The following is a 21,567-nucleotide window of genomic DNA, read 5'->3' as shown; positions in this document are numbered from 1 at the left end:
CTTTAAATTTAAAAATATATTAATTAAAATGAAATAACATTAAAAATGTCCTTCCCAGGACACACTAACCCCATTTCAAACACTCAGTAGCTATATGTGGCTTTTGGCTACCATAGTGGATAATGGAGTTCCAGATAAACAAAAAATTGACAAAATTTAGAGGAAATAAAAATGAGTTGATTTTGTAATGAGACCAAGATTATAAGTGTGAAGAAAAGTTGTCACTATTCAGGTTTAGATGCTGGGATTTCCTATCAGAACAAAAGTGGAAAATAAAACAACTTGCAGAAATGGAATGTCCCCATTTCCTGTTCACGTCCTCATTCTCTAGTTTGTTCTTTCGGAGGTTGCGCTATTTCCAGGGTGTAAATTTGGCGTGTCCTGCTCCCACATGTTCCCTCTGCCCCCACTGAGGAAAACCTCTCTATAAATGAAAAGCTCTAGGGATTCAGCCCAGCTCGTGTTAGGTCTTTACACTTCATTCTGTGTCACCACAGTATCCGCAGCGCAGCATCTCCTGCCTCCATGGAGCCATCACTATTTTGGCTCATATTACTGGTATCTCCTTCCCTCTGGGTTAAGCAGCTGTTAAGAAGTACAGAAGAGTACTATACACTCTGGATTCACCTTCCTCTCTCCATTACCCGGTCCAGGAAGATCAGATGTGAGAAATTGCTTGTTCAAAGAGAAATAGGGCTGAAACTGATCTCCACGTTCCTATATCCAATTTTTTCCCCACCTGATTTTCCCAAGTATTAATGGAAAACTGTTTGAAATGTCAAAGGGGAAGACAGGATGTTACTTCTAAAAGGGCACGCTATCCCTCAGAGTTTGAAGAAATCAGACAGTCTCTAATACATGCATGCAGTCCACATCTTGTGAAGGTTATCCATATCCAGATGCAAAGAAGGCCCCAGAAGGATGTGGGAACTTCTATTAGAGAACCACTGCCAACTCTTCCTTGGAATATCTTTCCTTAGAAATGAGAGACTAGCCCCAAGACACTCACTATTGATCAGCCAACTGGCACATTTCGAATTTCCTATTCCGTTTACGGACAGTCTAATCTTGTCAGATGTTGCAAGGGCTTTCTGTAGGGCATTCTTTTTCTTAATAGATTTCAGGTGCAGAAGGTTGAGTTCATCATTTTCCTCAGTTCATAATATTTTATTATCTTTGGTTCAGACAAGTCCCACTTATTTATGTATTTGTTCATTCATTCATTCATTCATTTTGCTATAAACATTCTTTTATCCCCTTTTCTCACTCCTAAATCTCCCCCCATATAGGTAACCATTATGTGCTGTTTAAAATCTTCTCTATTTTAGTATATTATATAAGATGTGCACTTTCTGTGTGCATGTATTTAAAACTCTCTAAAAAAACTATCTCTGTCGCTCATTTTATATTATTTACTTTTATTTCTTAGCTTTTCACTAGTGTCTGTATGTTGAAGATCCCTCCATGTTGCTATATGTACAACTTACCTGTTGCTTCTAACTGTTGCATAATACCCATGGTGTGCACCCACTACGGTTTATCAATCCCCTGTCCAAGTGAGGGGTACTCAGGCTGTCTCTAATCCCCATCACCACATATAATTCTGCAATGGCCTTTATCACCCCATGTTCCTTTATGTAACTACATGAGAATTCCTTTGGGATACTGACAAGGGGGAGAGAGCAGTCTTGTGTATTTGGCTTGGCATTTTTACCATGACATCGCTTACTCCAGAGGCCAGAAACCAATATGGTTCTGCAAGCTGCTAGGTATATCTATCCCAGTTATGCACTCAGGCACTAAAGAAATACTCATAAGCTGAGCCTATGGGCAAACTGGACCTACTGTGAGATGCACCCAGTCCCAAATTCCATTTATCATTTGGCCTCTATATATCCTCATTAAAATAGGAAGGCCATGATGACATTCTGGGTCCCTGGTGGCAGTGTCATCTATATTCAACATCCTTCAAGTGGTCTGGGTATTGCCCTCCCCCCAAGGTGGAGTTGCTCTGATAAATGGTTCAGGTACTTCTGAGGAATAATTGGTGGAATATTTATTTTATATGCTTGCAAAAGTTGCTTGCTGGGATTAATAGGCTCTAAGTTTGAGAACTATCTCAAATATAGAAATTAGGTGAGAAATCATAATTTTCCATTTTAGTAGTTAATAGTTAACATCAGTCTCTGCTTACTTTTTATTTTTCCAGGTAAATAACTCAATCATTCACCCTACCCATTATTTGTCGCTAGAAAAAATATAAATTATTTACTCTTATGTGTTACCACCTTTCCCCTGATATTAAGTATTATCACCTAGCCTCTATGTTTCCAGAATCCCATCTCTCCATTTACATCAGGGTGCCATGTTTTGAGGCAGTGTCTGCATGACAAACTCTGACTGGGAGAGAGAGAGAGAGAAAATTCTGGATTCATAGGGGATCAGAGTCAGGTTGCAGGTTGTCTCATCTCACATAATAGACACACTCAAACATTCTCAACTCTCTGAGCTCTTTGATTCCACTGCCAAGGCAGTTTCAACATCTCCAACTAATTTGCTGTAGGTCTAGATTATTGCCATGTCCAAGTTTTAAGAAGACAATCTAGCAAAGTATTAGGACCAGCTTCAAGATAAAGCCATAGTCATGGGGAAGTGTCCCTACGCCAACAAAGTTTTACTTACCTGGCTTTATATTGCATCCATTCTGTATTAGTTTCCTAGGGCTGCTGTAACAAAGTACCATAAACTGGGTGACTTAAAATAATAGAAATTCATACCCTCACAGTTCTGGAGGCTAGAAGTATGAAATCAAGACAATGGCATGACATGTTGTCTCTGAAAGCTCTAGGAGAGGATCCTTCCTTGCCTCTTCCTGGCTTCTAGCAGTAGCCAGCAATCCTGGAGCTTGTAGCCATATCACTCCAATCTCTGTCTCCATTGTCACAGGACAGCCTCCCTGTTTTTCTGTGTCCCTGTGTCTTCACATTGGCCTCTTATAAGAACATGTGTCATTGTGTGTAGAGTAATTCATATGATCTCTTTGTAACTTGATTACATCCGTTAAGTCCCTATTTATGAATCAGATCTCATTCATAGGCACCAGGGGTTAGAACTTCGGCATAACTGTACACGGGACACAATTCAACCCACAATATACTCTATTCCAACTCTAGTCCAAGGCCTTTAATATCTGCTCCCTTATGTGTTCCTCTGTTTGATGCTGATACATAATTGCCAGGTCCTGCAAATTTTTCAGTAACAAAGCTATTTCCTTCCAGTAAAGGAACTGTACTTTCCTGCTCATGTTAGATTGAGACCATTCTTAGTTATCAGTCTGGAGGCAAAGAGGGGAGGCAAGTGCAGATGTTGAGAACAAGCATCATCTTGCAGGGCATTTATCCAAGGTGAGATAAATGAAAAGCAATCATAACAAGGAGGAAGGGGTCACTTCTGCCACACCAAAAGACTTAGAAGAATTTCAGAGTTCAAATATGCTTGAATAGCTAAAGAAAAACAAGAACAAAGAGCTAATGTAAACCAGGAGAATGATGCATGAAAAAATACAGTATCGATTAATATAAATTATAAAAAGGAACCAAATAGAAAGTCTGAGAACTAAAATAACAGAGATAAAAAAAATCACTAGAAGGATTTAACACCAGATTTGAGCACACAGAAAGAAGAATCACAGACTTAAAGGAAGATATAATCTAGTCTAAGGAGAAGAAAGAAAAAATAACAAAGAAAACAGAGTCTAAGAGACACTGGGAAGACATCAAGCATACCAACATAAGCATAATGAGAATTCCAGAAGGGAAGGACAAAGAGAAATGGGCAGAAAGAATATTTGAAGAAATGATGGCTAAAACCCTCCAAATTGGGTTTTAAAAAAACACTATTCTACATATTTAAGAAGATCAATGAACTCCAAGAAGAAAAAATTCAAATAGATTCACATTGAGACATGTTATAACCGAATTGTCAAAAAACAAAGATAAATAGAGAATCTTAAAAACAGTCTAGAATAGAGCCTCAGTTCTATGACTAGGATCTGGTTGCAGGAAAGGAGTGTCCAACCTCTTGGCTGCAGTAACCAGGAGTTTAGTCTCTTCAGCTTGGAGGTGGCGGGGACGAGGAATGCTGGCAGCTTGTCTCTCCTGTTGAGATACTGGAAGCCTTGAGCAGGAGCCGAGGGGACTGGGAACTTCCTATGCTTGGCTTCATCCACCCAGAATGGAGCTTCCCTCAACTTGAACCCCAGAGAGGGGTGGGAGGAAGGAAGCAGATTGTGGCTTGAATGCCACAGACTCTCACAGTTCTGATGGAGAGTTAGTTAGATTTTCTTAAATGAATATTTCTACCTTAGGACAGTTTACAGAGGGTTTAAGTGGTTGTTTGTTTGTTATAGCTTTTGCCAGCTTTGCTTGTTTCTCGGGGGGGAAAGTCCATGGAGCTCCTTATGCTGTTATCTAGAGGTGGAACTCACCAATGAGATACTTTTTGTCCATTCTAAGATCTCTTAAGGAAACCTCAGTGACCTGTCTGGAATGTTCATGTAGTAGTTGACTTGTACCAAAAAATCATTTCCAGTGGACTCTGCAGAATGCAACAGTACTTTCATGACTTTTTAAATGTGAATTATCCTACAGCTAGTGGATATTGAGGCTACATTTTGCCACCACTGCAGCTGCCCTCCATCAAACATAGATATTAGTACCACGGCCACTGCCACTCAAATGCCAACAAACTTGTATTTTCTGCATCCTCACTCTTCCTGGCCACCCAGTGTTTATGATGAAATAGGGAAACTATGCCTGCTTTCTCACACTAGGCCACACTTTGTCACTGAAGTGGGCACTGAAGGAAACATCATTATACTCCCTGTGTAATACAACATCCCTCACCAATATGCCTCTATAATCTGTCTGATGTCCCACTTTTCACATACATGGACGTAACTCTAGGGAACTGGACCTGGAAACCAAGCTCTGAGACAGGTATCATTAGATCCTCAAAATATTAGCTCCTCAGGGAAATTCAAATCAAAACCACAGTGAGATACCACCTTACACCAGTTAGAATGTCAAAAATTGACAAGGCAAGAAATAACAAATGTTGGAGAGGATGTGGAGAAAGGGGAACCCTCTTACACTGTTGGTGGGAATGCAAGTTGGTATAGCCACTCTGGAAAACAGTATGGAGGTTCCTCAAGACATTAAAAATAGACCTACCCTATGACCCAGCAGTTGCACTACTGGGTATTTACCCCAAAGATACAGATGTAGTGAAAAGAAGGGCTATATGCACCCTAATGTTCATAGCAGCAATGTCCACAATACCCAAACTGTGGAAGGAGCCGAGATGCCCTTCAACAGATGAATGGATAAAGATGTGGTCCATATATACAATGGAATATTACTCAGCTATCAGAAAGGATGATTACCCAACATTTGCATCAACATGGATGGAACTGAAGGAGATTATACTAAGCGAAATAAGTCAAGCAGAGAAAGACAATTATCATATGGTTTCACTTATTTGTGGAACATAAGGAATAGCAGGGAGATCATGAGAAGAAGGAAGGGAAAAATGAAGGGGGGGAAGGTGGAGGGGGAGAAGAACCATGAGAGACTATGGATTCTGAGAAAAAAAAAACTGAGGGTTTTAGAGGGGAGGGGGTGGGGGGATGGACTAGCCCAGTGAAGGGTATTAAGGAGGGCATGTATTACATGGGGCACTGGGTGTTACATGCAAACAATGAAGCATGGAACACTACATCAAAAGCTAATGATGTACTGTATGGTAACTAACATATCATAATAAAAAAAGTTTAATTGGGAAAAAAAATATTAGTTCCTCCCTCTTTGCCTTTGCACACACAAAATCCTAATAAAAATCTTTACAGAAATCTGGTCACAATGGCTTCTCGCATTAGTTCATTAAATATACATATTTTTACATATCTCCCAATAGAAATTCAAGTTTTTCCTAAAGTAAGAGTTGGCAAATTTTGGCCTGTGAGGCAAATCTGGCCTACCACCTATTTTGGTACAACCCATGAGTCAATAATGGTTCTTACGGATGGATATTTGTAATCAATTTCATAATAGGAAATGCTAATTTTGAACCCTCATTAAGTGCAATGTTACACCCCAACAGTAATTCTTTTCTTCTCTCTAACAGACATATTACAAAAATGTTGGTACTTCATAATTATATCTTGAATTTTACCATTAAAATATTGTAGAAATGTGCGTTCTTTTTATATAATATCCTATATATTATCTTCAAATTGTCTTGTTGCTCCATAAAGTCTAACATATTTACTCTCTGTCTCTGTAAAGAAAAACTTTTCCAACTGTTACCCTAAGGAACACCCACGAGAATGTGAGTTTGAAGACTGCTAGAGAAGAGTACAAAAGGTGTGAAACTTGGCACCCTTCTGCACAGGATACGGTGTCGTGGACTTGGAGGAAAGACTGTGAGAGCTGTGACAGAGCTGGAAGGCCCAACAGCACAACCACAGACTTCCAGCAGATGTGTCAATTTACTCCTTTCCTGACCAGATGGAGACTATAAAGCTGGAAGCAAGGCAACCTTTTGTACCAGTTCTTTACACTGTCAACACATAAACTCCAAAAAATGGCAGGCACCTTGCTTTCTTCAGGGCAAAACACTTTCAATGAATTTTTATTAGCCTAATTCTCACCCATATGCATGGCTAACGCGCCGTGCAATGTTTTTTTTATGCTCCAGCCACCTGCACAGTAGCACGCTATATTTAGGTTAGAGGCAACAGGACATGGTAGAAGTTTTGCAAGAAATAGATACTTAAGGATTTATCCTGCCACTTAACCTAATCTATTAGGTGATTTAATCTACCAAATCCACCATTTTCTCCTCTATGAAATGCAAATTATAATACATAGCTATTTCCAAGGCCAATACTCAAAACATTTAACAACCAATATATTGCACAGGCATTGATCCACCAGAAAGAATGTTGGCCATGAAGAGCAAATAAGCCACAGAAGCCAGACTTATTCGTAAGTTGTGTGGGGACTAAATGACAAACTGTGTGTCATGTGCTCAGCACAGAATCTAAAAGACAGTAAATTCTTCATAATTTTTGCTAACATTACGATGATACAATTCCTTTTCTTCCTTAAAAATGATTTCCTACCTTATTTATTAAAATGCGCTGTATTTCCCATATGGTGATGTATTCATAGCGTCAGGTCTTCTATTTTTGGGGGGAGGGGGATAAATTCACACAATGAAGAAATGGGCTCTCTTTAAATAAATATCTGGAAATTGGTGATGCTTAATGTCGGTGTGAGTGAAAAACATCTCTTGGCTGAAATCAAGATATTGAACATCTCTTAGCATCAGTAAGTAGGAAAGAGATCAAACAAGATCAGCACATTTTTACCTCTTGATTAGTTCCACCATGATACGTAAGAGAAACGATTACTTATTGACAACATGTTAGGTAATATTCTAATTGCTTTAAACACATTAGCTTATATAATCCTCACAAAAACTCTATCAGATAATATATTGGACACCTTTCGATCATCATTTCACATTCTCTTTGTCTCCTCTTTCCAGTGTTCACACAGCCATAGCAACCAGTTCTGCCTGGATTCCTACTAGCTTCATGCTGTGCAACTGATAGCATCTATCTTCAGGCCACCAGCCTTAGTTCAGGCTGCGGTAATACAGTACCACAGACCAGTGGGCTTATCAACAACAGAAATTTGTTTCTCACAGTTCCAAAGGCTGGGAAGTCCCATCAAGGCTTTCAAGGGAGGCTTTCTGGTTCATAGACAGCCATCTTCTTGCCGTGTCCTTGCCATGAGAGGAGCTAGCGAGCTCCCTAGGGTCTTTTTTATAAGAACACACATCTCATTCATCTCCCAAAGGCCCTACCTCCTAATACCATTACACTGGGGGGGGGGGGGGGTTAGGATTTCAACCTGTGAATTTGAGGGAGACACAAACATTCAGTCCATTGCCCCACCTATTCCATTTGCTTTTATCTCCAACCCCCAAGACTTCTCTTTTGATGTCCCAGAGTGGGACACCAAGGTAACAAGCTCAATGCCTGCATCTGCAACCCAGAAATAAAAAAGGTGTTAACCCCCAGGCAAGTCTTTATTCAATGATGATAGGAAGCTGATAGATTAATTTTTCCCCCAAGATGGACAGTCTTCAAATGTTTTTCATATGGATTCCAAGACAGTACTGCAGAATAGGTAACCAGGAGCATGGACCAATGGCCAACTCAATAATATATCTTTTTATTGGCTCTCCCTTCTTCTCTGCATCACTGCTTTGTCCCTTATTCTTCCTCTGTGATCATACTCCCAAAAATATATTCATACATCTCACTAATAAGACTTTGTCTCAGGATCAGTTTTATGGGGAACTTGGTAATATTCCAGTTAGTACCAAGAGTGGACCTAGGCAATAAGCTCTCAAGATGAAATTCTGAAGCCTACTCACTCACCAGTCCGTCAGCAGTAAGTTCCCTATTGCTATTGGTAATTGGGGCAAGGATTGCCATTGGAATTCAGTACAAATTAGAATTACTAAGACTTTTACTGCTGTGATTTCGGATACGGTGCAGGTAGAAGGTAAGGCATTAGGCTATATGGTGACCATAGCACATTAATGGTATATGGAGCCAATGATAATTATAATAATTATAGAATAGACTGGTTTTCTTTGTTGGAAGTCTTGAAAAAAGCAAATAAAATCATAATAGCCAATTTCAACTCAGGGCATTCTGCAAAAGCCTCTAGGTCCTCTATAGAAACTTGAAAAAGACCCTAATCTCCTACAGCTGCGGGCAGATTGTGCTGAAAATCAGGCCCCTATTCTAATTGTAAGAGTGGCAGAGCCTTAAAGGAGATTAAATGCAATCCTCAACAGATCATTTATGTCAAAGTCAGGGATCTGGCAGGAAAAAAGTGCAACTGTGCGACCTGGCAGGGGGACAGTTAATGGATAAGGCTGGGACTCTTTTGTGTGTGCGTGTAAAATCAGATTTATTGAAGTATCATTTATATACAATAAATTTGCCCTTTTTAGTACACAGTTCAATGAGTTTTGACAAATTCGTGCAACCACTACCACACAAGATACAAAATATTTTCATCACCCTAAAAAGTTCCCTCATGTTTCTTTGCAGTTAATCCCCTCCTCCCATTCCCAATCTCTAGCAACCTCTGAATTGTTTTCTATCTCTATAGTTTCATGTTTTCTAGAACATCATATAAATGGGATTATACAGTATAAGGGTCTATATTCTTTCACTTAACATAATAATTTTAAGATTCATCCTTTTTGTACATATTAATAATTTGTTCCTTTTAATTGCTAATAGCATTCCATTGTGTATATCACAATTTGTTTATGGGAATCATGAACCCCCAGATTTCATTGGGCCATCCATGCCAGCAAGGGAAGTCACTTTCCTCCTGCCAGAGAATAGTTTCCCCTTCTGGAGACCCTATACTATTAAGGGGTCACACAAAACCAAACAGGGAATTACAGCCCCTGCTTTAGGAGGAAATTGCACACACACCAAAGGGAATACTAGAATCTGGATGTGTTAGACAGAAAAATGCCCAACCCCCAGAATGTTCATGCCCTAATCCTTGAGACCTGTGAATATTACATATCGAAAGGTACTTGGCAGATGTGATTAAGATTAAAAACCTTAAAATGGGAAGGTTTTCCTGGATTGGTCCAACTCAATCACAGGAAAAAGGAAAAAGGCAGAAGAGAAGGTCAGAGAGATATGACTGGAGAAGGACATGACTCACTTTCAGTTACTGTGAAGAGGGAGGAACAGTCCACCAGCCAAGCAATATGGCAGCCTCCGGAGCTGGGAACAGTCCTCATCTCACAGCTAGTAAGAAAATGGTGACCTCAGTCCTACAACTGCAAGGTATTAAATTCCACCAACAACCCAAATGAGCAGAAAATATATTGTTTCCTATAGCCTCCAGAAAGGAACTCAACCTGCTGACAATGTGATTTTAGTCCACTGAAAACCACAGTGACTTTAGACCTACAAAACTGTGAATGAAGTTGTGTTAAGTCACAAAATTTGTGGTTATTTGTTATGGAGCAATAAAAAACTAATATTCTGTGTCATGTATATTAACAGGAATTGGGGGAACAGGGTGTAAAAATGTGCCTTAAGGATATTAAAATGGAAGGTAGAACAGAAAATAAGGCCTGTTTGGGGGATAAATTGATATTGGAGCACTTGTAAATGACTTGGAGTCACTATTCTGGCAGAGATAGATGAAATCTACTCTAAAACTCTTCCAGGATCACTCCTTGAAATTTGACATGGTGATGGCCAACTAGATGCCAAGACTTCCCTAGCACAGTTTTGAGCAAGAGTTAGCTAAGAAGTAGGAGTATCAGAAAGGACTTGTTTTGTGAAACCAGAAAGAATCAGAGAACATTACTTTCACTAAAACATTAAGAAATTCTCTAATGAGGGTACCTCTCAACATTTATAAGAGGTTTGATTGTGGTAGTCCTCTGCAGTGCAGGGTAGATGGTAAGAGATCTTAACAATGGGCATACCTGAATTCTGGAAGAGCAGAGGCCAGGTGGTGCACTTAAACTTCAGTTAAGGTTAACTGGATATAGTTTTAATAACGTATAGGAAACCAGGGGCACCTGAGTGGCTCAGCTGGTTAAGCATATGACTCTTGGTTTTCAGCTCAGGTCATGATCTCAGATCTTGGGATAAAGCCCTGCCTCAGGCTCCGTGCTCAGCCTGAGTCTGCTTGGGATTCTTTCCCTCTCCTTCTTCCTCCCCCTCTGCTGCCCGCCTGCTTGTGTGTACTCTCTCTCTTTAAATAAATAAATAAATAAATAAATAAATAAATAAATAAATAAATAAAATAAAATCTTTAAAATAAAAATAATGTACCATAAGCTAGATTTGTTTGCAGGAACCTGAAGGAATCTGGTAATGGTTATTTCATGGTGTCTCTAAAGGCAAGATAGAAAGGCATACTTTGTTACTCACCTTTTACAATTAAAACAAAATTAACAAGGTCAGATGAATAAAGGTCTGATGTCAGCAGCCATTATAAAAAATTTATAATTCTTTCAGATTCATTGACATAGGATTTTGTCATGATGAAAAAATTATGATTCCTCAACCACTTTTCAGAATGAAGTCAATTATTGAAGGGGCAAAAGGACCCTGGAATGTCACAGAATAACATATGATAAATATCCCCTTAATCCTTTCCCCAAAGTGACCTATGCCCATTTGCCAAGGTAACTATGTATTGGAGAAGGGCAGCACTCAACATTTCGGTAACTATTAGATGCAGCCTCTGAGTTGACAACAATGCCAGGTGAACCAAAACACCACAATGTTCCTACTGCTAAAAAGGAAATTTATGGAGGCCAGATGATAAGTAAAGTCTTGTCCAAATCTGTCTTAGACTGTTTTAATGGGTCCATGGAATCACCCTGTGGTTATTTCCCGGTCAAGTGTATACCTAGGAAGTAGAAGAACCTTCACTTCAGTTCTCTGTTCTATAGATTAAAGTCATTATGGTAGGATGGACCAAGTGGAAGCTTCTGAAAAAGGCTTCTCATACCTAATCCACATAGATAATCAGAAAGTATACTTCATCATTGAGGAAAATCACCTTTAATCCCACCATCAAAGACTTACACAGGGAATTTTACAAAATGTAAGAGTAACTGTCCCCATTGTAGCCCCATTCAATTCACCTGTGCCATCTCTGCAAAAACCACATGAATTGTCATAGATGGTGTTCAGCTATGATCATCTTAATCAGGCAGTAGTCCCAATTTCAGCTACTGTGCTAGATGTGCTACTTGATATGTTACTATTGATCTGGTGAGTGCATCCTTCTTGCAACCTACAAATAGGGAGGATAAAACCAGTTTGCTCTACACACAAAGGAAAACAGTAATATTCATGGTTTTGCCACACTGCTAAGCTAATGCTCTGTGCTCTACTATAACATAGTTCACAGTAACCTTCATGGTCTTAACAGTTCACAGAATGCCACACTAGTGTATAAATCCCTGCTAAGATATAGCTCAAATTGCTGCATCTTACATGTTTTACCATTAATAAAGATGGACCTCTTTGGATTTTTGAATACACTTGGGAATATCCTTAGACCTGCTCATTGCACACTCTAGAAGCCACTGCCATTTTCAAGTGACAGCTGAAGTTCAAAAGTGTTTTCTTCTTTTAAAAGATCTTCATAAATGTCCTTATGCTGCCTCTTTTATTTTCAGTACCCACTCTTTCTCTCTATTTCTTCCCTCTCTTCTGTCCCTATTTCTTTCACACAGGCCAATTTTTTTCAAATTTTACCTTTTTCTCAAAGAACGATTTTGTTTTCAAATCATTAATTTATGCTGTTAAATTTAATAATTCTTTTCATCTGTTTCATTTAGTTTTACCTACTAGTTCGTTTATTTGTTTCAAAAAATGAAAACTTAAGTCATTTATTTTAGGTATTAGTTTTCATCAAATGCAATAAAGGGTATTAATTTTCCTAAATATCACTTTGACTGCATCCTGTTTGCATGTTATTCATTCTAAATTGTCAGTGATTTCAGTTTCAATTTCCTCTTAAACTCAGAAGTTTGGAAGAAGTTGGCATGCTTTCGTTGTTAATTTCAAAGTAATTGAGTTTTATTTATTTATTTATCATTTGTTATATTTTGTTGCTAATACACAATTTCATTAATTTTAATGAAATATGGATTATATACTCTCCTATTTAAAAAATATCTTTCAATCTTCTTGCGGCATCATAATGGGTAACTTTAAAACTATTCTGCTGGTGTTTCAAAACCAAATATATTCTCTTTATTGGTTAAAATAAAATTAAATCAACATTCTAGTATGATTCACTCACCTCCTTTATATTTTTGCAGGTTCATTTTTGCCTATTTATCATTGGTTTCTGATATAAGTGTGGTAAAACTTTCCATTACAATGTAAATGTGGATTTTTCTATTGCTTATATTTCTAACTGCTTTTACTATATATATTATGTATGTGTGTGTGCATGTGTTTCTTCTATTACTTATATTTCTAATATGTATTTCTTATAAATAAGATGCATCCATGCTTCTGATGGATTACAATTTTATCTCCATAAATCATTACTTTCTCTGTGTAATATTTTTCACCCTGAATTCTGTTTTGCCACATACATCACCATTCTTTTTGTTAACGTTTTCACAAATTATTCATCACTTTATTTTTGTATTGTTTTATTTTTCTTTTGGAATCATCTTGTAAATAGAATAAAACTGATTTTGATGGATTTATTTACCTAATACAAGAACCTCGAATTCAGTAATTTCATCTTCTTTGTTCTTTATGCTACTCAACTAATCTGTTAAGTTTTTATTTCATTGCTTATGCTTTTATTTTATTTTTTTTAATGATTTTTTATTATATTATGTTAGTCACCATACAGTACATCCCCGGTTTCCGATGTAAGGCTCAATGATTCATTAGTTGCGTATAACACCCAGTGCACCATGCAATACGTGCCCTCCTTACTACCCATCACCGGTCTATCCCATTCCCCCAGCCCCCTCCCCTCTGAGGCCCTCAGTTTGTTTCTCATAGTCCATAGTCTCTCATGTTTCATTCCCCCTTCTGATTACCCCCACTTTCTTTATCCCTTTCTTCCCCTACCGATCATCCTAGTTCTTATGTTCCATAGATGAGAGAAATCATATGATAGTTGTCTTTCTCTGCTTGACTTATTTCACTTAGCATTATCTCCTCCAGTGCTGTCCATGTTGCAGCAAATGTTGAGAACTCGTTCTTTCTGATAGCTGAGTAATATTCCATTGTATATATGGACCACAACTTCTTAATCCAGTCATCTGTTGAAGGGCATCTTGGCTCCTTCCACAATTTAGCTATTGTGGACAATGCTGCTATGAACATTGGGGTGCATATGGCCCTTCTCTTTACTACGTCTGTATCTTTGAGGTAAACACCCAGTAGTGCAATGGCTGGATCATAGGGTAGCTCAATTTTTAACTTTTTAAGGGACCTCCACACTGTTTTCCAGAGTGGCTGTACCAACTTGCATTCCCACCAACAATGTAGGAGGGATCCCCTTTCTCCACATCCTCTCCAACAATTGTTGTTTCTTGCCTTGTCTATTTTTGCCATTCTAACTCGTGTAAGGTGGTATCTCAGTGTGGTTTTGATTTGAATTTCCTTGATGGCTAATGATTTTGAACATTTTTTCATGTGTCTGTTAGCCATTTGTATGTCTTCATTGGAAAAGTGTCTGTTCATATCTTCTGCCCATTTTTTGATTTGTTTATTTGTTTCTCGTGTATTGAGTTTGAGAAGTTCTTTGTAGATCTTGGATATATTTCATTGCTTATGCTTTTAATTATGAAGACTGGTGATTCTCTTTTACAAAAAGTCATTTTTGTTGGCTTTTAAGAATGAGTTACTCTCTCAAATATTTATAAGACTATTGTTTATACCCATTTTCATACTTCCTTCCACTTTCTATGATAAATCTGGATCATGGGACAATAGTGCTTTTGTGAGGTTTATTGCTTCACTTTTATGTCTCGGTGCTCTGCAAAGGTTTGGTACCTTTCATTCATCAGGATTGAGTGTTTACTTTGCACAATATTGTAACTAGACTGTATTTCTGTGACCTAAGTCAGAATCCCTCTTTTCTAGGCAGACTGTCCATAGTCTGACTGCTGGAGTCCTACATCTGAGGATCGTGCAGAATGTGAGGTAAGGTATGTGTCAACATGGCATGTCAAATTTAGTTTCTAGTCCCATGTCCTTGAGTGAGCTAGAGGTTTCCTGGTGGTACTGCTCTCATTCTTGACACCAACGAGCCCCCTTTGGCAATCTCATGTATTAGAACTACCACTTTCATCCCTATCCCATCTTGTACATCTATGTCACTCTTTTCACTGACCAGCTTGCTCTGCAAAATAACAGAACAAGCCAACAACGACTGAATTTTTACTTCCTTTAGATAGCAGTTAAACTAAACTAGAGCCTCTCATATCCAACTGGATAAAGGTTTTTATTTACCAGTTTTGGGTAAGGTAGCTACCCATGAAGCCATGATTTGTAGCCAGGGAATGAGGTTGTACTGCCATAGTGGCTCCCAGAAAACCAGACAGATGAAAGGGTGTAAGGGGAAACAAGAAGGGTCAATTACCAGAGGGATTCGTTAGAAATAGGACAGGTGATGCTGGAGAGAAAAAAATATCAAGTATTCTGTGTGGGATAGACATTTGGTGATTAAATGAAAGAGAGAACAGAGGTTAAAATTAGAAAAATAACAAAATGGTTACATAAACTAGAAGGAACAATGCCAAGCAGACCCTCTTGCATGGTTCAACAGCTGCATAAATGTGAACCTTAGAATGCATTACAATCAAACATGTACATGATTTTTGCAGCTCTGAAAGCATTAAGTGATGCCTGCTTTCCATCTGGACTATGCAGTATTTATGTGTATATTTATAGATAGTTTATCCTCAACCTACTTCAAAAAGGTTTTGTGTTGGCTTACCATGAAAGACAAGCACATAATCAGATTATTTAACAGTAGAAACAGAAAACACAATAGACTCCAACGGAAAATAAACTGATCAGAAACATAGGTTATAGCTATTATGACTGAGAATTAATTCTGGCTCTGGGCTTCTTGTCACCCAAGGCAAAATATACTCAAAGTCTGAATAACAGAGGATGCTAGTTCATTAAGAGAGACAAAGAACTCTCCTGGGAATGAATTTATCATATCTTTATTCAAAAGATAACAAAATGTACAGGGAAACCTTCAAACAGATGCAGAAGCATTTTTTTGTATAAATATTTTCCTCTAAATCAGAAGTTAAGAAATCAGAGTTTAACACTGAGGTCTTATTTAGATAAGGAATCTCTTTAGAAGCCAAAGATATTATGGTCTTGGTATATATACCCTCTTGGACTTCAATGTTATATCCACCTCTTGCACATAGTTAATTTCTATTGATCTGTTTATATTTATTGTGGGTACTGCCTTCTCAAAGCTTGCCTAACTTACCATTTTGCCGCCCCCCAGGGTGAGTTAGGTGTTATTCCACATACTCTATAGCACCACTTCTTACTTCTGTCACAAGATCTGCCTGTACCTTATAATAAGAAGATGTTATAATTTTCCCACTGCTAGAGCCAATACTTATTTTTATGTCTATCTTCTAACTCCAATGCCCTCAGTCATAATTCTAATAGAATCTTAAAATCAGAATAAATTTTTGACTTGCTAACTTTGACAAAAGCTACATGAATTGGATGTTAGATGTTTGTGTTTTGCAAGGAGAGTAGGACATGCCACCTCTGGAGAATCTTCAGACAGGGTCAACATTTTCCTCAAGAAATAAATTTGCATATGGCTATAGAGCTTTCATTTATTGAGTGACCACTATCTTCAGTCATTCCCTAGTTGGTGTCATCGGGTTCCACGACTTTAAATGTTATCTGTATACTAATGACTCCCAAATTTATACTTCCAGGCCCAACCTACTCCCCACGAGCATCTTTAATTCATCCAGTTGCTCATACCAACCATTTTGGAGTCATTCTAGACTCCCCTCTTTTTCTCATACCCTGAATGCATTTGCTATTACCAACTACCAAGGAGTGTGATTGCTGGATCATATGATAAGAGTATGTTTAGTTTTGTAAGAAACTACAAAACTCTTTTCCAAAGTGGCTGTACCATTTTGCATCCAGCAATGAATGAGAGTTTCTGTTACTGCACTTTCTTGCTAGCATTTGGTGTTGTCAGTGTTCTGAAATTCAACTATTCTAATAGGTATTTAGTGGTATCTTACTGTTTTAATTTAAATTGCCCTGATGATATATGCTATGGAGCATCTTTTCTTGCATTTACTATCTGTATATCTTCTTTGGTCAGGTATCTGCTTAGGTCTTTGGCTCATTTTTAAAAAGTGGGTTCTTTTTCCTTATTGTAGAGTGTAAGGGTTCTTTATATATTTTGGATAACAATTCTTTATCGGATATATGTCTTGCAAATATTTTCTCCTCATCTGGGGCCTGTCTTCTCATTCTTTTGATCTTGTCTTTTGCAGAGCAGAAGTTTAAATTTTAATAAAGTCCAGCTTATCGATTACTTCTTTCATGAATTGGGCCTTCGGTTTTGTATCCAGAAAGCCACCACCATACTCAATATCTGGATTTTCTCAAATATTATTTTCAAGGGGTTTTATGGTTTTGCATTTTGCATTAGGTCTGTGATCCATTTTGAGTCATTTTTTGTGAAGAATATAAGGTCTGTGTCCAGATTAATTTTTTTTTTTTTTTGCCTGTGGATATCCAATTGCTCCAGCACCATTTACTGAGAAAAGCCCATCTTTGCACTATTGTATTGCTTTTGCTCTTTTTTCAAAGATCAGTTGTCTATATTTATGTGAGTCTATTTCTGGGCTCTCTATTCTGTTTCATTGATCCGTTTGTCTATATTTTTCACTATCAGCATACTGTATTAATTACTGTAGCTTTACAGTAAGCCTTAAAGTCAGATAGTGTCAGTCCTAAGACTTTGTTTTTCTCCTTTAATAATAAGTTGGCTATTCTGGGTCTTTCGACTGTCCATATAAACTGCAGAATCAGTTTGTCAACATCTATAAAATAATTTTCCGGGATTTTGATTGGATTGCATTGAATCTATTGATCAAATTGGGAAGAAATGACATCTCAACAATAGTGTCATCCTATCCATGAGCATGAAGTATCTCTCCATTTAATTTTTTTTATCATGTTTTGTTGGTCGTCATAGAGAACATCATTAGTCTTTGATGTATTTCTCCATTTACTTAATTCTTTGATTTTTTTCATCCGTTTTGTAGTTTTCCTTATGTAGGTCTTACATATACTGTGTTAGATTTACACCTAAGTATTTCTTTTGGGAGGTGTTAAAGTAAGCAGCAATATGTTTCCAATTTCAAATTCTATGTGTTCATTGCTGGCATACAGAAAAGCCATTGACTTTTGTATATTAATCTTGTATCCTGCAACCTTATTATGATTGCTTATTCGTTCCAGGAGTTTTGGGTTTTGTTTTCTGTTTGGGGTTTTTTTGGGGGGGGGGAGTATTTTTTGTTTGTTTTTGTTTTTTTGTCTATCCTTTCAGATCTTCTCTGGGTTTGAAATGAACCACTAAAAAAAATCATGTTCAAGTGAAGTCCATTGCTTGAATCATTAATAAATAGCTCTCCATTAAAAAGAGAGAGATAGTACTAAATTTGTTAGGGCCTCCATTTAGCTCTTTAACCAATATTTAATAAAAGCAAATGTTTTATATTTTTCACATAAAAATTTATTCTGGTTGCCTGTCAGAAGAGTAAGGTCTTCCTCACAAGGTCACCACAGAACCCAAGTCTTTTCTTTCTTATTTTCTGATTCTCTAAGGTATTATCTTTATATGTGTCCATATTGCAACTTGTAGGAAAGAGTAAGGAAAATCAGAACACAAATAGTCTCCTTCTAAGCTAATAATGTGAAAGTTATATATATAACTTTTGCTTACGTCTCATTGGTCATAATTGAGTTACATGGCCACATCTAATTACATTGAAAGCTAGGAAGTACAGCTTATGGTTAGCCAGCTATATATTCAGCTAAAATTTGGTGGCCTGTGGAGAGACCTAATACTAAAATCAAGAAGAGAATGGATTTTAGAGAAAAATTATGAGACATCATACCACTGAATAGGTAGAAATAAAGAAGCATTTTTTACAACTTACAGAACCCACAACTTTATGGGTTCTGTAAATTTAAGTCAGTTTTAATGAAATATGGAAATACTGAAAGTTATAGGGACAGGCAGTGTATAACAATATAATATTTTCTCATATTTTTTAAACACAGAGTTTCCTAAAGTATGGTTCACTCTACTTAAATTGAACAGGTGACAATTATGTGTTGTCTTTGGACACATCTATATTTCATTTTAATAGTTATCCCTTTATTTATTGGTTACCTTATTTTTATGGCAAGCTGTCCAGCTTTTCATTTACAACAAAGACATAAAATTTGCTTTAAAAATATATTACCCAAAAGCAGAGTTTCACATTTAAAGAAAAATATAAAGTTAATTATAATATAGACATAAGATTTATATGACAAAAAATGCTAAGGTGGTATACAAATGACTTAATCTATACTCCTTTAATAAACATAAAAATTTAATTCTTTGTTGATATTTCCAAATAAATTAAATATGGCTAAAAGCAAATGAATTATAGTTTAGTCCAAGGTTTTTTTTCATATTTTCAAATTTTTCATATACCTCCACACTCTGAGATTCTAACGCACTCCCATGATGAGATATAGTACCTCACTGAGAATCATTAAGTAGTAGAATCCTGAAAAATTTTACTGTTGAGCTCCTTTCCATAAGTTACCATATACTGGTTTACGACCCTCTGAGCCTCAGTTTTGTCATCTACAAGACAGAATATTAATATCTGACCTAACCTCCCAGATTTAAGAAGGAATCTTAAACTGTTCAGCCAATATCAAATATTAATGAACCTAAATATAAGGGATTGAGTCAGCAACAGTAACCATAATCCCAGTCTCAGTAATGCCATTTTAGTCAAAGTACACCTACACTGAATTTGACCACTGTCATGGTGAAAAGCCTATTAATGAAAGGTGAAGAAAGGAACATGAGAACTCATAGTCAAGACAAGACAGAATCTGATTCAGATGAAGACAGTTCTTCTAGACTGACACCAGTGGAGAACTTAACACTTCAAGGGCAAAATCAATCCCAACAATAGAGAGACACAATATTGAGAATTATCCCAGTAAATGTCATGTTAGGGAAATAATCTCGGGGAAATGGTGTTTTCATTGCTTTTAAGGTAGTTATGTGACTAATGTATATTACGCAATACAGCATTTTATAAGTTGCTTTTCTAAACAGTATCTAAATTGATTGCTCTACAAACATACATATACATACACACAATCTTTTAGATATTTTTTCCTTTTATAAGAAATACGTCATTTTCTCTATTATGGAGAAGAGGAAAGTAACTCTCAGAATTCAAATGCCTCTTCTAGGATATGTAACTACAACAAGGTAACACTTAGAATGTCTACCACATTTATAGACACTCCATATATGTTTATTCGATAAATGAATGAAACAAATAAATTAAATATTGAGAAAATTCACCTCCTAAAATGAAGATCTGTTTTATCCCACTATATTGTTCTCCCTTTTTCATTGAGTCACAATTCCAAAAAGTAGTAAAAAGGAACAACAAGAAAATGGTAGCTTATATTATAAGGGCATTTGCTGATGGCCTAGGTACTAGTTATATCAAATTTATAGTTTCAGAATCATTTCATGATTTTTTTCTGCCCCAGAGTGACTACTTATATAAGATGCCATCCATTAGAACACTGCCTACTGTAACGGCCAATCAATATTCACATCACATTTAACCCACAGACCCCTTATAGGATCAAAAACAGGATGTTCAAATTAAGTAACATATATGATGTAAAGGCTGTTTTATGGATTACTTAAAAGTATTCATGACTATAAATGTTTCTATCCTTTGATCTGTGACTTTTTATTCATAGGCTCCATTCTTAAGATCTCCAAAGTTTCTCCCAACGAGGAGGCCCAAGTCTGTGGTGATGAATCATGTGGGGGAACTCTGTTTTTAATTCAGGTTCCTCCTGCCACAGAGCTTTCAGATCATGTACACAGAGCTCAGCATCCAATGAGATTAACTTCTCTGAGAAAAGAGGTGATATGTGGAGATAGCTCAGCATCAGCTCTGTTTTCTCTATCTCAACTCTTCTGGGGTCATACAATTCCAGAGATAGTTGCTATGGCCACTTGGCAGGGTTGAAATTATCAGAACAACATGGAAGATTAGAGATGGCAGTGCATTCTTCCTAAATTGGAATGACTTTCAGTGTTCTTAAAATTTTATTTTAGATCTTAAGCGTATAGGTTCTATTAGATTTCTGTTGTGCCCTACTCAATTGACTCTCAAAGTAGTCAGAAGATTTTAATGCATATATTCCTATTACCTGCTCTATGATGTCTAGGATTTGGTCTCTGCCTACCTCGAGGTGCCATGGCAAAGTAGATGTGTTCCAATAACTTTTTGGAAACTCCTGATTTGGGAGCTGATTGAAAGGTCAAATTACTTTTCATAGGAAGTCCTATCAATGATCAACTCCTCTACCACCTTTCCATTAAGACTACATCTGACAAAGAATTCAGTCTCCTTTCTGAATGCCTAAAAACTAGGGAAACCTAGCCTTGATGAAAAATCTATCATTAACAGAATGTCAGAAGAAGCACCAAAAAAAAAAAAGAGGTAAAATTAAGTCATATGGCAAGGAAGTTGCTGGCTCTTTTTAAAATTATTTTTAAATATTTTATTTATTTGAGAGAGAGAGAATGCACAAGAGAATGA

Source organism: Ursus arctos, unplaced genomic scaffold (genome assembly GCF_023065955.2).
Source record: "Ursus arctos isolate Adak ecotype North America unplaced genomic scaffold, UrsArc2.0 scaffold_6, whole genome shotgun sequence".
In the NCBI taxonomy this organism is placed as follows: domain Eukaryota; kingdom Metazoa; phylum Chordata; class Mammalia; order Carnivora; family Ursidae; genus Ursus; species Ursus arctos.
This window is presented reverse-complemented; position numbering follows the sequence as displayed.